Source organism: Lepisma saccharinum, chromosome 30, assembly GCF_977018435.1.
Source record: "Lepisma saccharinum chromosome 30, izLepSacc3.1, whole genome shotgun sequence".
NCBI lineage: Eukaryota > Metazoa > Arthropoda > Insecta > Zygentoma > Lepismatidae > Lepisma > Lepisma saccharinum.
Window position 1 is genome coordinate 19,499,896 of NC_139258.1, and position 15,977 is coordinate 19,515,872.

The 15,977-nt window shown below is 39.6% G+C and overlaps 1 protein-coding gene across 1 annotated transcript in view; it reads left to right on the plus strand.

Annotated features, from left to right (window-relative positions):
- Positions 1-15,977, plus strand: part of LOC145981994 (putative G-protein coupled receptor 139) — an 826,163-nt gene that overhangs the window by 176,122 nt on the left and 634,064 nt on the right. Inside the window, exon 2 of the mRNA XM_083115523.1 lies at positions 9,840-9,891. The gene's annotated coding sequence lies outside the window, so the exon portion shown is untranslated. The remainder of the gene's footprint in view (positions 1-9,839; positions 9,892-15,977) is intronic.

Consider the following 15,977-nt stretch of genomic DNA (forward strand, 5'->3'; position numbering starts at 1 on the left):
ACTTGATCGAACAAGAAAGACGAGTTTGAGTACAGAAGCAGCTTTCCCTCTCTAGCTACTTGCCCATACTCGCTCAGCAACTGAGACAAGTTCTCCTGCTGTTACAATTTCATCTAAAAAGCAACACGAGTTTAATAGAGTACCGAAGCAGCTTTCCCTATCTAGCTGTTCCATGTTGCTTTCTACTCGCCCATACTCGCTTCGCAGCTGGAACAAGTTTTCCTGATACTATACCACTTGATCGAACAAGAAAGACGAGTTTGAGTACAGAAGCAGCTTTCCCTCTCTAGCTACTTGCCCATACTCGCTCAGCAACTGAGACAAGTTCTCCTGCTGTTACAATTTCATCTAAAAAGCAACACGAGTTTGATAGAGTACCGAAGCAGCTTTCCCTATCTAGCAGTTCCATGCTGCTTTCTACTCGCCCATACTCGCTCCGCAGCTGGAACAAGTTTTCCTGATTCTATACCACTTGATCGAACAAGGAAGGCGAGTTTGAGTACAGAAGCAGATTTCCCTCTCTAGCTACTTGCCCATACTCGCTCAGCAACTGAGACAAGTTCTCCTGCTGTTACAATTTCATCTAAAAAGCCACACGAGTTTAATAGAGTACCGAAGCAGCTTTCCCTATCTAGTAGTTCCATGCTGCTTTCTACTCGCCGATACTCGCTCCGCAGCTGGAACAAGTTTTCATGATACTATAACACTTGATCGAACAAGGAAGACGAGTTCGTCCCATGTTGATTTCTGCTTGCCCATACTCGCTCAGCAACTGAGACAAGTTTTCCTGCTGCTACAAATTCATCTGAAAAGCCACACGAGTTTAATAGAGTACCGAAGCAGCTTTCCCTATCTAGATGTTTCATGTTGCTTTCTACTTGCCCACACTCGCTCTGCAGCTGAGACAAGTTTTCCTGCAGCTATACGACTTCATCTAACAAGGAACACGAGTTAAATTGAGTACCGAAGCAGCTTTCCCTATCTAGATGTCCCATGTTGCTTTCTATTTGCTTATACTCGCAGTTAGGCAACCTGGTTTTGTCTTCCGAACTGGCATTTTCTTCACACTCTTCTTGACCACTGTAAACATTAACGAGATTGGCCCAAACGCTAATCAGTTGGCAACACTACCTTGGAGATCTGTAGGAAAAGCGCACTTTGTTTCGTGATTTACGACTTGTACGTGAAGGATAGGGCTTGTTTCGCGCAGGAAAACCGCCATATTGGAAGAAATAACTCGCATTCAGGGTAAACCAGCCTCGCTTGGTGGCTTGAAATTTGTCTCCAATTGCATGTAAACGTAGGGAATGGTGGCCATAACATGCACCATGACGATCATTTATATCGCCTTCTGCCTCTGATGTCCTGCCGTAATTTTCTCTTTATCTAATTTCGGTTTCCTTTTTCTTGACAGAATTATTTCCCCTTCGTTTTTCCACCGACGCCATTTGGAGGCAAAAAAGTGGCTTAATTTGGTGTCAGGTACTACTAACGCCTTTGGCTGTACTACGTTATCTTTATGGCGTTTCGAACGTGAGCAATGTTGCAATCTGCCTGTACAGAAAAAACACTGTCATTTCCTGTTCTCGTGATATGGTGGGTCTGAGGAAACAGGGAGAACTAGCCCACCGTGGAATGGCCAGCACATCCTCCAGTCCACTCGAATAACTTATACTCAGTCCCGGGAACTGGGAAAGCCACAGGGATGAGGAAACAGGTTAGTGGAGATGGTTACATCATTTAGAACAGCACAATTTGTATTCATGTTAAGATATTATTAGAATAATTAAATCAAGAAGACTTAGGTGAGCAGGCCATGTGGTACGAATGGGAGAGGAAAGAGGAGTTTACAGGATTCTTGTTGGGAAACTTGTACGAAGGCCAAGACGAAGATGGAGGGATAACATTGAGATGGACCTAAAGGTAATCTGTAAGGATGGAAAATATTGGGTTGATCTTGCCAAGGATAGGGACAGATGGAAGGCCATAAACCTTCGGGTTTAAGAAGACTAGAGAGTAAGTAAGCAAGTAACCTTGATAGAAACAGAAAAATAAAGAGATGGAAAGAATAACAGAAAAACAGAGGGAGGGCGTAGAGAAACAGATCAAGTAAGACAAGTAGAACGATAGGATGGAAAGGAAGAGAGAAATAATAAAACAGAATTAGAGCAAGAGAGAGAAACAGAGCAAGTAAAGAAAGAGATGGAAAGATAGATTGAAAGAAATATATGTAGAAATAGAGAGAGAAGATGGAAAGAAAGAGTCGTAGATGGAGACGTAGATGGAGAGAAGCATATAAAGTAAAAATGGAGAACGAGAAATATGAGATAGAGAGACAGAAATAGATCTGGAAGAAAGAGAGGGGGAGAGAAAAAGAGAACGAATGTTAGATGAAAAGAATTGCAGAATCAGAGAAAGGAGGGAAGAGAGAATGAAGGGCATAGAGAAAGATAGAAAGAGAAAGATAGCAAGCAAGCAGGAGAGAATGAATTATGTTGGTTCCGTCGTAAGCAATATAACACTTCATTTTGTCTCCAATCTCAGTTGTGTGCACGGTCGTTGTCGTGCTGTAGTTTTGCTGCTTTTTATTTTCGTTACTCCTCTTAACTACTGCCACTACCCTGTCCCAAGAATCTCTGGAACGAGCGAACGAAAGCAAGCATTGGCGCAAGTAGTGACCCGGGAGGGCTTAGCCAATGAACATGTGCGAGGGAACGGGATTGCGTAGAGGAGGAAAGGGGACTGAGATTTCCAGCCTTTGCAGCGCGTGTACTGTTTCGCTTCGCCGACTCGCTTTCTCCCCTTTATTCGCGTCCTTTCTCCAGAGATTCCCGGGATATAGCATATTAGCAGAGAGGATTTATTCGCTAATGAATTTCAAGCAATAAACAACTTCCCTCTCCCAAAGCAAAACGTTTAATAGGTCCGCTACACATATGGACCATTCTTCATTGATATCGAAGTATTTTTGTATACATTTTTAGGGTCAAGTGTGCTTAGTGTATGATTTCAGTAATCCTCAATAGTTTTGAAGAATAGTTAAACATCTACGCGGTACAAATTATAGTTTTCCCCAATTAAAATCCTCCGCCTCTTGAATGATCGGTTGATAATGGGAGCGAGATGCAAGGATTAAGACCATAGCGGCCTCTTAACGAATGAAATGTGATCTCTGGATTGTTAATACATGAGGGACACGCACAGCCAAGCACTGGTTATTAATTAAACACACATAAAAGGGCGCATTTCGCGAACCTCTTGTTTCGCATTCTTTACCATTCTCCGAGAAAACGACCGCCGCTGGGGTTATCTGACTACTCGTTAGGGACAGTGTTGCCACATTCGAAGGTAAAATGTTCCCTTTACGAGTCAAAAATTCCCATTTCATTTCAAAATTTCCCTTTTAGTAGAATTTTCCATGTGTCTGATTATTATTATTATTATTATTAAGTTTTTTGACTCATATTCATTACTATGAAAATATAAATTGTCGATCTACTTGGTGTAGTGGCTAAATTACAAAAATATAATCAAAGCATCAAAATAGGGAATGAATAATAGGAAAGGTGCTTCAGTTTCAGCTTCAGTTTTAAGTCCACTTTATACACAGACAGTCTAATCAGGAGTGAACTAACAGTTTAAAATGGAATCCGCATGCATCCACCGGGCATCGAAACCGGAAGTCCTTTATTACGAAGCGATGAAGATTCCTCCAATACGGCATCGGGTAAGTCCATGAGGATAAATGATACAAAATTGTACACCTTGCTACCAAATAACATGAATGCACTTAGCATATGGTTTTGCTAACGATGTTATTGCAATGGTTTAACAAGTAGACAATTGGAAGGTAGCAATAGGAATTGATTCTTGTTCAAAACCAAATTGTAACGTTTAATTTTTAACCGTGGTTTCATAAAGAAAAACTTGGACTTTTCGAGAAGGTTTGATCTTATATACAAGCACCATTTCCTCAAATTTCCCTGTAACTTTTATATTTTTCATGAAATATCTCTTTTCACTTAAATTTCCATACATGTGGCAACACTGATTACTGTAATTTGAGTGCAGAAATGGATTCTTTCGTGCATCGGAATGGCTGCCATTATGATGACGGAGGAGGAGGTGGACGCCTTGTGTGTGTCGACTGATGGGTGGATTGAGAGGCATTCCTTGCACAGGTGACGACGTCTTCTAATGGCGACACTGCTATTGTGGGAGATGTAGTACATGTTTGTGCGCACGGGCGTTGTCATGCTGTAGTTCCACTTGGAGGTATCCTTTCACATCATAACACCATTAAGCCTTGTTTCCATGATTATGAAAAACTAAATATGCTGACCAAGGCAGAAATTTATTTTATTAAAAACATAAACTAAAAGTAACGTTTCAACCTTCTAGCAAGGTCTTCTTCAGACTCTGTATCAAGTACAAATGTAACAAGATACAAAAACAGGGCATTATATATACACACAAACATTACTCCCTCCAGACTATTAGATAGTTGTTCTGGAACTTTCTAGCAGGTGGCTTTACCTTGTCAAATGTACTTTCACCTAAAAGGCTAAACATATTTACTTCCATCTAGAATGTGGTTGGACTCTTTATCTCACGCTCTTTTTCCTTCATTCTTCTCTCCTCTTTCCCTCTTGTCCTTTCCACTTTTTCTAACACCTTCTTTCATTCTTTGTTTAACTTCAGTCCCCCATTCCAGTTCATTGTGTCTTCTTCACCCTTTCTTCTCTATTTCTTTGGACTCCTTCCATTTTCTCACTAGTATTCTCTTTTCCCTTCCTATCTGCTTAGCCTCATCCCACTTTTCTCATGTCCTGTTTCTCTCGTGTGTTTAAATATCGCATTTCTCTCTCTCTTAAGTCGTACATCATCCCTATGTTGTTTCAACCTGTCTTTCAGCCTCTTTTTCGTTTCTCCTATGTACACACTCTGACATTCTTTACATTTCACTTCGTAGATAATCCCTTCCTCTCCCTCTTCGCTGTTTTCCTTTTTCTTGTTTGCATTCTTCGCTATTCTTAAGATGCTTCTCCCTCCCTTCCTGTAAGTTTTAATACCCGCTTTCCTAAGCACTTTGCATATCTTTTCTGTGGTCTTCCCCATACTCCTTATTCCAAACCTCCTCTCTTTTTCCTTTTCTTCCTCTTTTTCTTTCTCTTCCAATTTTCCCTGCCACTTATCTTCCTTCTTCTGTTTTTGTCCAGTCTATCCTCCTTCTATTGGCCATTCTTTTCCAGCTGTTTCCATAGGCTATTTATTTTGCCTTCTTTTTCACATTCTTTGTGCATATTTTCTTGATTCTGTCCTCCATATTCTTTATAAAGTTTCATTTTGTGACCTCATTTACATCACTTCTTTTGTGGCAGAATGCCCCTGCTGCACACTTCTTCTGATGCCAAGCGGTTTCAATTGCTTGTCCTCTCTTCCTTTTCATCAAGGAAATAGAGAAGAAAGGCGAAGAAGACACAATGAACTGGAATTGGGGATTCAAGTTAAACAAAGAATGGAAGAAGGTGTTAGAAAGGGTGAAAAGGATAAAAGAGAAAGAGGAGAGAAGAAGGAAGAAGAATGAAGGAAATAGATCGTGAGATAAAGAGTCCAGCGATATTCACTTTCAGGTAAAAGTACAGTTGACAAGGGAAAGCCACCTGCTAGAATGTTCCAGAACAACTTTCTAATAGTCTGGAGGGGAGTATTTCTGTGTATATATATATCGTCCTGTTGTGTACCTTGTTACATTTGTACTTGGTGCAGAGTCTGAAGAAGACCTTGCTAGAAGGTTGGAACGTTACGTTTAGTTTATGTTTTATAAGAAAATAAATTTCTGCCTTGGTCAGCATGTTTAGTTTTTTATATAATGGAAACAAGGCTTAATGGTCTTACTTCATGGAAATTGGAACATGCGGGGTGGAACATTTTCGGCTACATAGTTCTGAGTTGTAAACACTGAGCTTCTTGAGGAGTAGGTAAAAGATGAAGGTTTACTTTGAATGCCTTGTGATCCCTGATTATTCGTAGCCATGGAGCGCTGGTCCGTGCAGCAACGTATATTTTGTGTATAGATTTATTTTCTTTTAAAACAGCCAGCGGCTGGCCAACCTCAGTAACTGGGCAAAGCTATTCACAAATGGTGCGAGATTTTGTCATTCCTGGGCTGCAACACTGGCAATGTCAACTGGAAGCAATTTGGCACCAACAGGATGGAGGCACGGCTCATACGTGGCACCTCGGTGAATGAATTCTTCCCAGGTCACATCATTTCGTGTTTTGGTGACGTTCCTTGGTCCCCAAGATCACCAGACTTAACTGCCTCAGGTTAACTCCCTCTTGGGCTATTTGAAGGACAAAGTGTTTGCAACCAGAGTGGGAAGTGTTGAAGATCCTAAGGCAACTTGTGTGTGCCATACAAAGCATCCGAGCCAGCCTGGCATTGATACCATGGGTGTGCATTTGCAATACATTTTCTACACATAGTAATGCAGGTAATGTGAGTCCCAATGTACAAAGTATGTGAGAGAGTGTATGTTATTTTAAAAGTGCATAGCCGAAAATACACCATCCTGTACTTATATACAGCGTATTCCGCTTAGAGAGGTCAATGCAACGCGATGTGTGCGCCATGAGTTGTCCTGCTAAATGGTCTAGCGTCTTGTCATGTGTCTGTTGCTCTACTGAGTAGTGTCAGGCCTGTTCCCGCATTGCACATTAGTGCGCATGCGCAAGCACTATTGGTGTATAAACTCGGAGAGCTTCTGTATCTTGTAAAATAAAAATCATAACACCTTCCTCTGTTTTTGAACGGAGAACATTTATTTCTCGATCCTTCCATGCGGAACATGCTTAATTTCTTTGCGCTTGAGTTGAGATGATACGTACATCCGATTTCGCCGGCAAGTAGTGCGTTTCAGTTGCTCCACAGGACGCGTTCGAGCGGCACAATACCCAAATGAAAGCAATTTCTACTAAGGATGTTACCGAGACCGAGACGTGCTTGCAAAACTCGAGTCTTGTCGAGACGATACCGAGAAAGATATGAACCTCTGTTTGCTCGGCATTAGTTGCAACGAACAACGAACTCATTCTCAGAAAAGATTTGCCTATTTTCTAAATATCGGAGAATAAGGACTGCTTGAATAAAATGGAGCAGACAGACAAAACAAGAGGACCATATGTCACCAAAATATGACCAGCTGACAACTCTGATTCATTCTCGAAGTTCTCGAGGGATATGAAACCAGCACTGTCACCATGTGATTCACAGCTTTGCACAACTTTGTACTTTCATCAAAATGTGCATTAAATATAGCACCACAAATGCTGTGAAAACCGTGACACATGCAAATTGAACGTCACAAACTCCGTGGAATGTCAGATGTACAGTAATGTAATGCATATTTATTTCAGAAGTCATGCATTCTCTGAATTTCGTAGAGTTCCCGTCAAATAGATCCGTGTGCATTCGCTTAGTTTGTTTTACGCCATGTGATATTGAAGTACTGAAATAAAAACATAATCAAGTCATAGAACCCGCTCTATTCATATTTTGTTCTACACGAGCAAGTCTTCTTCGTTTGTAAACGCAAACAATAAAATTGCCCTTTCAAGAAGAAAGAAGATTGTATTGCATAATGAAACTGTAAAGTCACAATACAATTAAATTGCCCTATCAATGAGAAAAAAGATTGGATTGCAGGAAGAAGAAGTAGTATGCTCCGAATAAAATTGTCCTTTCAATGAGAAAGAAGATTGTATTGTAGGAAAATGAAGTAGTAAGCTCCGAATAAAATTGCTTTTCCAATGAGAAAGAAGATTGTATTGTAGGAAAATGAAGTAGTATGCTCCGAATAAAATTGCCCTTTCAATGAGAAAGAAGATTGTATTGTAGGAAAATGAAGTAGTAAGCTCCTAATAAAATTGCCCTTTCAATGAGAAAGGAGATTGTATTGTAGGAAAATGAAGTAGTAAGCTCCTAATAAAATTGCCCTTTCAATGGGAAAGAAGATTGAATTGCAGGAAGAAGAAATTGTATGCTCCGAATAAAATTGCCCTTTCAATAAGAAAAGAGATTGAATTGCAGGAAGAAGAAATTTTATGCTTCGAATAAAATTACCCTTTCAATGAGAAAGAAAATTGGATTGCCGGAATAAATAATATGATCCGAATAAAATTGATTTTTCAATGAGAAAGAAGATTGGATTGCAGGAAGAAGAAGTAGTATGCTCCGAATACAATTGACCTTTCAATGAGAAGAAAGATTGAATTGCAGGAAGAAGAAATAGTGTGCTCCAAATAAAATTGCCCTTTCAATGAGAAAGAAAATTGCATTGCAGGAAGCAGTAGTATCCTCTGAATAAATTTGCCCTTTCAATGAGAAATAAAATTGGATTGCCGGAATAAATAATATGATCCGAATAAAATTGCCCTTTCAATGAGAAGGAAGATTGAATTGCAGGAAGAAGTAATAGTGTGCTCCGAATAAAATTGCCCTTTCAATGAGAAAGAAATTGCATTGCAGCAAGAAGAAGTAGTATGCTCCGAATAAAATTGCCCTTTCAATGAGAAAGATTATTACGTAGAAATTTTTAGCGAAAAATGCAGGCTTGACCAGGACTCGAACCCATGTCTCTGGCACACCATACTACTATGCGGTAGTATTCCCGTCATTCACACATTTTATCGACTTTCACTCATATCAATATTACTATTTTCTCGGTTTTTCTCATTACTTACAAACACAAACATCCATGTCCAAGCCGGGATTCGAACCCGGGACCTCTGGCATTGCAACGCGCTGTGCTAACCACTCCACCACAGAGGCCGACACCACTGAACTACCGAGCCGACCTGGCCTCGCCTGAGTTTTCGCTATCGCTGTTTTACCTGCGTGGAATCGTCTCTGCCAGTGCCACCGCAATGGGACCTGTTGAATTTGAAACACAGTAGACTTCGACATTGCCTGGTTCCTCCCAGCGTAGAGATGTTAATTATTGAAGATTAGGCACACACAGGAGATGTACTACGTAGAGATTTTCAGCGAGAAATGCAGGCTCGACCCGGGTTCGAGTCCTGGTCGAGCCTGCATTTTTCGCTGAAAATTTCTACGTAGTACTTCTCCGGTGTGTGCCAAATCTTCAATAATTAACATCTTCGTTGTGGAGTGGTTTGCACAACGTTCTACTACGCCAGGAGTTCGGCGGCATAAGTGATCTTTATGAGTTTCCTTTCATCAATTTCATCATATCATCACTCATCCTCATCGTCGCGATTAATCGAAAGTGGCAGAAAACCGAAAGCTAAGTAACAAAAAAGAAAATAAAAAACCCCTTTTTTAATGGAATTTGAGGCAATGGAGGTGAGTGAGGGCCTAGCCACTAACAGGTCCTCTGGTATTGCGAGAGGAAAATGCAGGTTCTGGTGCAAGGAATTGTCGTTCCATTCCTTATTCTGGCAGCAGAAACGATGTCGGGAAATGTTCATAAGAAGGGCCGAGTAGTAGATGAAGGCGCATAAAGGTTGCCAGACGTTCGAAAGTAATACATTGTATGTGTTAATAACGATACCATTATATATTGACAGTCAAAATATTTTTTAAGAACTTGGGAGCCACCGGGGTGTGGGGGGTTGTTTGCTGGAGTTCTTGTCCAACCCTGGTCCCCCTTTAATGTTGCCACTGAGGGGTGAGTGGTATTAAATAACAAAGAAACCAAATAGGAAACATAGTGATTGTTCCATAGATAAGCTAATTTCTTAGTGGTTTTATTGATGTGTGTTCAAAGTAACAAGTTTTATCCTAATAAATAACCCAAAATATCCTCTCGTTTCAGGTGGCTACATCTCTTCCAGGTGTCCAATCGTCTCTTTCGCAGGAAACTGAAGGTAAGTTGTTCAGTACCTATCTCATTGTTTGTTATCCTTTGTTTCCAAAAATATTGAGTGTATATATTGTACTAATGAAGACAATATTAATACAAGATATAAGCGAGAAATGATTTATGTAGTGAAATGTCCATTCTCAATTTGGAAACCCTGTTAATTGGAACCTTGAAACAATATCGTACATCTTTGTCCAGATCCGCTGGAAGCTACTCTTAGATCACAGATGTACGATACGGCAAAGTTTCACTTTCTTGGCAGGTTGTTGACATATGATATAAGGAAGTACCAATTTCGGTAACAGTTAGATATAGCGAAAACACATTTCTTCAAATTTACAGGAGAAAAGACAGGAAAGTACTTACGGAATTGAGTTCCTGTGGACTTTTGGAAGCTGGGAATAGTGTTTTTTCCATTCGTGCAACTTATTCGGCCGGTAAATAATGTCATTTTCGACATTCATGTATCTCCGTTGCACGATAGCTCGTGTCACCATTACCGTCGACTACGTGAATCAAATGTTCCGTGCGTTCGAATATGTAACCCCCTGTCAGTGTAGCAACCCCGCGGTAGTTTTACAAGATGACGTGTGAGCTGTTTTTTTTTCCAATTTAATTTTGTATGTTTGCCTAACCTAACTGAACCTAACCTAACTTCCCGTGAATGGTTTGTGGATCAATTTTAGCCTAAAAACCATCATTTTTCGGTTAATAAGTGTTAGTGTAGCAACCACGCGGTAGTTTTACAAGATGACGTGTGAGCGTTTTTTTTTTCAATTCAATTGTCTATGTTTGCCTAACCTAACTGAACCTAACCTAACCTTCCGTGAATGGTTTGTGGATCAATTTTCGCTTAAAAACCTTTTGTCAATACTTTGTGCGGCATTTATCGGTTCATAAGTTTGGTAACACTGCATATCAGCTGACGATAGGCAACGTGAGTCAAGATTTGGCCGCCAATTAGCAACGGCCAATAAATACTTATATTGTTAAAAATAACGCTTTTTTCATTGAAAAAAAAGTAATCCCAAGTTGAAAAATGTTCCGCTATGCATATGAGGTAAGTACAAATGAAATTAAGTTGAAAATAAACTAGTTAAATGTGTTTTCGCTATATCTAACTAGTACCCCAGTTTCTTGCAAAAGTTTGCTTAAAGATTTTCTTAACGATGGCAGTACTGCATTCTTTACATCCTGCACAGTGCTGACATCTTTCGGCTTCCTGCCTGTTGATTCAAATCACTTTCCGTTGTCCTATGTTTTTTTTACCAATTTGTTAATCAGGAGTTTGGTGGTACACTACGTTCAACATACGTATTCCGAAATTCCCTTGAACGTTATTTAAACGAAATTCTTCGCTAGTATTGAGGAACACGTACTGTTGAACCGAGCTTATGTTTGTGGCACACGCAAGCACTCTACACAGAGTCGCATCTCAAAGTCACGAGCATAGTCCATTTCGTTGAGGGGTGCGATAGGTCTGCCTAGATGGACATAGGCCGTATAAGAAATTATACAAAAATTAAGATCTTATTGAGAAATCGGTTTTTTTGCGAGCAAATCGCCCTGTGAAGGTCGTAAGCCTCCATCTTGAAAAAAAATGACGTCTATACTCCAATGCATCCGCCTTGAAAACGTATATTCGACACCAAGATAAGCATTCTGCATACATTTAAAGCAAATACAGTATGTTCGAATTTATTGACGCAAAAATATATTTCCACATCAAGATGAGCATTCTTAAATTTTACAGATACGAATGCGTATGTTACACAGTTTGAAGAATTGCTTCTGGAGTGTGAACATCCCAAACTCGGAATGTCCATCAGGAAAGAACTTTAGATACTAATGCTCCCTAACACACACACACACACACACACACACACGCAAAGATACTCCCTGCACATATATTTTTTTCACGGAGGTCTACGGTGTGAATTCAGTACAGAATAGCGTGGATATAGAGAAATGTATTGCGTGTTGTTCATGCAAAGACACGGAAGTGAAGTTCCTGAATAAAATATCCCCCTTGATCTTTGTCATCTGCGATATTTTTTTTTAGAGAGGATTGATATCTCGCAGCATGCGACTGACATAGTGAGATTGAATTTTAAAGTTCGGTAGGACAAGAGATTTGGGAAAAGCGATTGCATGCAGTAGGCAAGCATGCAGCGACAAACTGGGGGAGGGGTGGGGGTGACAAATATGTATCTGGAAGTATGTAATTATTTTTACCTACGGAGCGAGTTAACAAAGTTGAGCCCTGAGGACTTGCATGTGTTGGCAGAGATATTTTCAAAGGATCTGTCTTGTGCTTTGCAAATGAAGCTACAGCATGCAGGGTTAGAGGGAGAAGTGCCGGGAACTTCGGAACTAAGGTCAATTTCGACATGAAGGTGAGCACATTCTACGTGAATTTGAAGATACGAATGATTGATTTAATTGTTGTTTTAAGTTCACTTTATGCACAAAAAGGCTAATAGGAACTGGACCTACAGTGAGATCCGAACCAGTGTGCCTCAACCGGGTATCGAACCCGGGACTCCTTGATTGCAAGGCGACGACGTTACCACAAATTTTTCTACACTCTGTCTCAGTTGCCTCTGCGGCAGGCGTACGTAAACAAGTCTCTGCGCAAGTAGTGACACGAGACGGCTCCACCAATGAACATCAATGAACGGAATCGCGTGGAGGCATGGAAAACTGTTACCAGCCTTAGAGCTGCTTGTACTGCCTCGCTCTGCCCACTCGATTTCCTCCCCTTCTCTGACGTTATGCGCGGCCTTGCTACAGAGATACTTGGGACATGGTATAGAATGTGAACATCTCAAACTTGAAATGTCCATTCATTTCTTCACGGAAAGGGCTTATCGATCATACACTGTTCCAATGTTGGCGGTGGTGCATTTATATATTGCATTAATTGCTTATACAATGTCTCTCTCTCTCTGTGTGTGTGTGTGTGTGTGTGTGTCATACTTCCAAACACTAGCGTACGGAGGATTATTTTTCAGGAGGGGGTTTGAATTTCTTCTATGTTTTTCAGTCATTGTCCATGATTCACAGCCATATAATACGATGGGGATCAATTAAGCATTTTCAGTGCTTGATTGAGGTATTACCTGCAGAAATCCTTTCTTTTATGTCCACGAGTATGTCATTTTTTGCTGTAATTAGTGAACCTAGATACTTGAATGCTTCAACTCTTTTATAAGTTTGTCCCTTCAGTTCAATGTCTCTATTGGTTGTGTTTGCTTCTCTTTTACCAATCATATACTTAGTCTTGGTAATGTTAATTACTAGACCCATGGGTGATGCTACACTTTGCAACTGAGTGATCACCTCCTAGAGTGTGTTCGTCCAATCACAACTATGTCATCTGCATATGCCATTATTTGTCTTGTCCTGTTAAAAATGAATCCTCCTGGATTCAATTCTAAGACCAAAAATCCAATATGCTGACCAAGTCAGAATTCATTTTATTTTAAAACATAAACTAAACGTTACGTTTCATCCTTCTAGCAAGGTCTTCTTCAGGCTCTGTACCAAATACAAATAAAATAAGGTACAAAACAGAATAATCACTGCCCTCCAGACACAAGATTATTAGAAAGTTGTTTATCTGGAAAATTCCTTTCCAGGTGTTCCAGCAAGTTGCCTTCTCCTACCAACTGTTGTTTCACCTGACAGGCGATTTAGATAAACATTTCCTTTCATCTGGAACGTAGTTGGACTCCTTATCTCACACTCTTTTTCCTTATCCTTTGTTTCTTCATTCCTCTTCCTTCTTCTCTCCTCCAATGAACTGGAATGGGGGACTCAAGATAAACAAAGAATGCAAGAAGGTATTAGAAAGACTGAAAAGGACGAAAGCAAACACAGTTGATAGGTTTCGCCTTATTTTGCAGATTTTAATATGAAATTTTGTAAACGAACACCGTGATCCAGATATGAATGACAATAGAAAAGATATATGTACATAATGTAGTACAGTGCGTTCGTTTTGGCCCTGGGCCGAAATAGCGCGTGAACAACTCTTATAACATAGGTTAGTACTCGTTATGCAATATATATAGGCTATATAATTGTCTACAATTGTCTACATGCTAAAGATATGTGTGTGTAAATAAGCGAGACATTAAAGGACGAAACGCCATGTGACTAATGGATAAGAGATGCGACAATAGAAATAGCTACATTAAACATTATCATATTCATACACAGTTAACACATTTAAATTACAGTAATAGAAAGTAAACTAATACAACCTATTCGGATTTGAATTCCTAAATGAATTTTTAAAAAGTAACCATTTGATTTTGTATAAATATAATCTAAGAGACAGTGTAGATAGAAGAGAGAATTTTACCGAACCAAAGTGAACAAAATCTTATGAAGTTGCATTACTCTAAGTCTTAGATATTTTTGAGAAATACAAATTTTGAATAGATTTGCGTTCAGTTGTCAAGCTTTTCTTGACTTTGAAGAAAGGGCTATTAACTAGCTAACTGTAGCGACACCTAACGTCTACTTTGACGCCACCCTTCAGAAGAAATATTCTGTTAATGTGTAAAACATGCAGTAAAAAATGTGTATCATTACTAAGCTGATTCAGAGATGGCAATGCATTAGTAGTAACTAAATAAGGTCACTCAGCAAAGTTCTTTTCACACTTTGCGGTATAAACTCACACACAAAAACTGCTAAATGATATTGTGTTTGTGTTAAGACATGATTATAAATAATAAGTGATTCAAATACTAGCGTGGCTACCACATCTGTGAACATCTGTAGAAGATAATTTCTAATTGTCTCTTTTTTGCCGTAGCTAAGTTTGAAATGCGTGTATAATGTAGAGGTCTGCACGGGCCTAAATTGTAAGGCCCGAGTCCGGCCCGGCCCGAGGAAAAGAAACCCGAACCCGACCCGAGTCCGATAATAAGTAAACATGAGCCCGGCCCGAGCCCGAAAACATAATTAAAATTACTTTCCAATTCAGCATTTGAAAAAAAAATGGGCACTGTTGTACTTCGTTAACTAGCTGTTATAAAAAAATGTATTCTCATTCTCGAAGTTAACCATAATTTCAATAATTAAAAATTATTTTTCGATGACAATATTCGCTAACAAAATAGCCACGAGGCCCGGGCCCGACCCGAGCCCGAGAAGTTCTGGTTATTTATGGCCCGAGTCCGGCCCGCGGGCCGGGCCGGGCCTAGGGCCGAGGGCCTGGCCCGAGCCCGTGCAGACTTCTAGTATAATGTCACTTATTAGATATTCCCGCCAATTTCAGATTCGTTATATGTTTAATCTAATTATCATGTGTGGCGAAGGAAATGCCCGAACTAGTTCTCGGCCATTTTGAAATAATACGCCATATTGAAATTTGCGCAAGTTTCATTCGTAGTAAGTTTTATTAGTAACTATTACAACACTACGCATATTTTTTTTTTTTAAAAAAACCTTCCTCTAAGGTTAAGTTGACGTTCTAATGGTACAATATGCTATGGAAAAAAGCATGATAATAATAATTTTACTACAACCTCCGATCTAGTACCATGTGCTCAGATCGCGGCAATCTGGGTCTTCCTTATCGAACAACGCGATACCAACCTTGTGTTCTAACGATAGTCGTAAGGGGGGGGGGGGCAAAAGCCTCGAAAGTTCAGCCGGGAAAGAAAAATCTAATTTTATCTCAGTTTTAGTTTTATTGCATTGATTGCTATATGTGTGTGTGTATGTATGTATATAACACACACACACACACACACACACACACACATATATATATATATATATATATATATATATATATATATATAAACATATTATTTAAATACATTACATAATCATTTCATTATCCCCACAAAAAAAACAACAGTAAGAATTATATAAATTGTCTCTGAAATGTGTGCGATCCTTTTCCTCCAAACCAAACTGTTATAGCAGCAACTGTCTGAAGTACTTAGTTGTTGTTACTTCTCTCTCTGGTAATTTAAAATGCATTACAGAAAAAAAAATCTGCGAGCGAAGCGAAGTAAAAAATTTCTCGATCCAAATTTTTGCAAGTTGAAAATAGTATTGATTTAA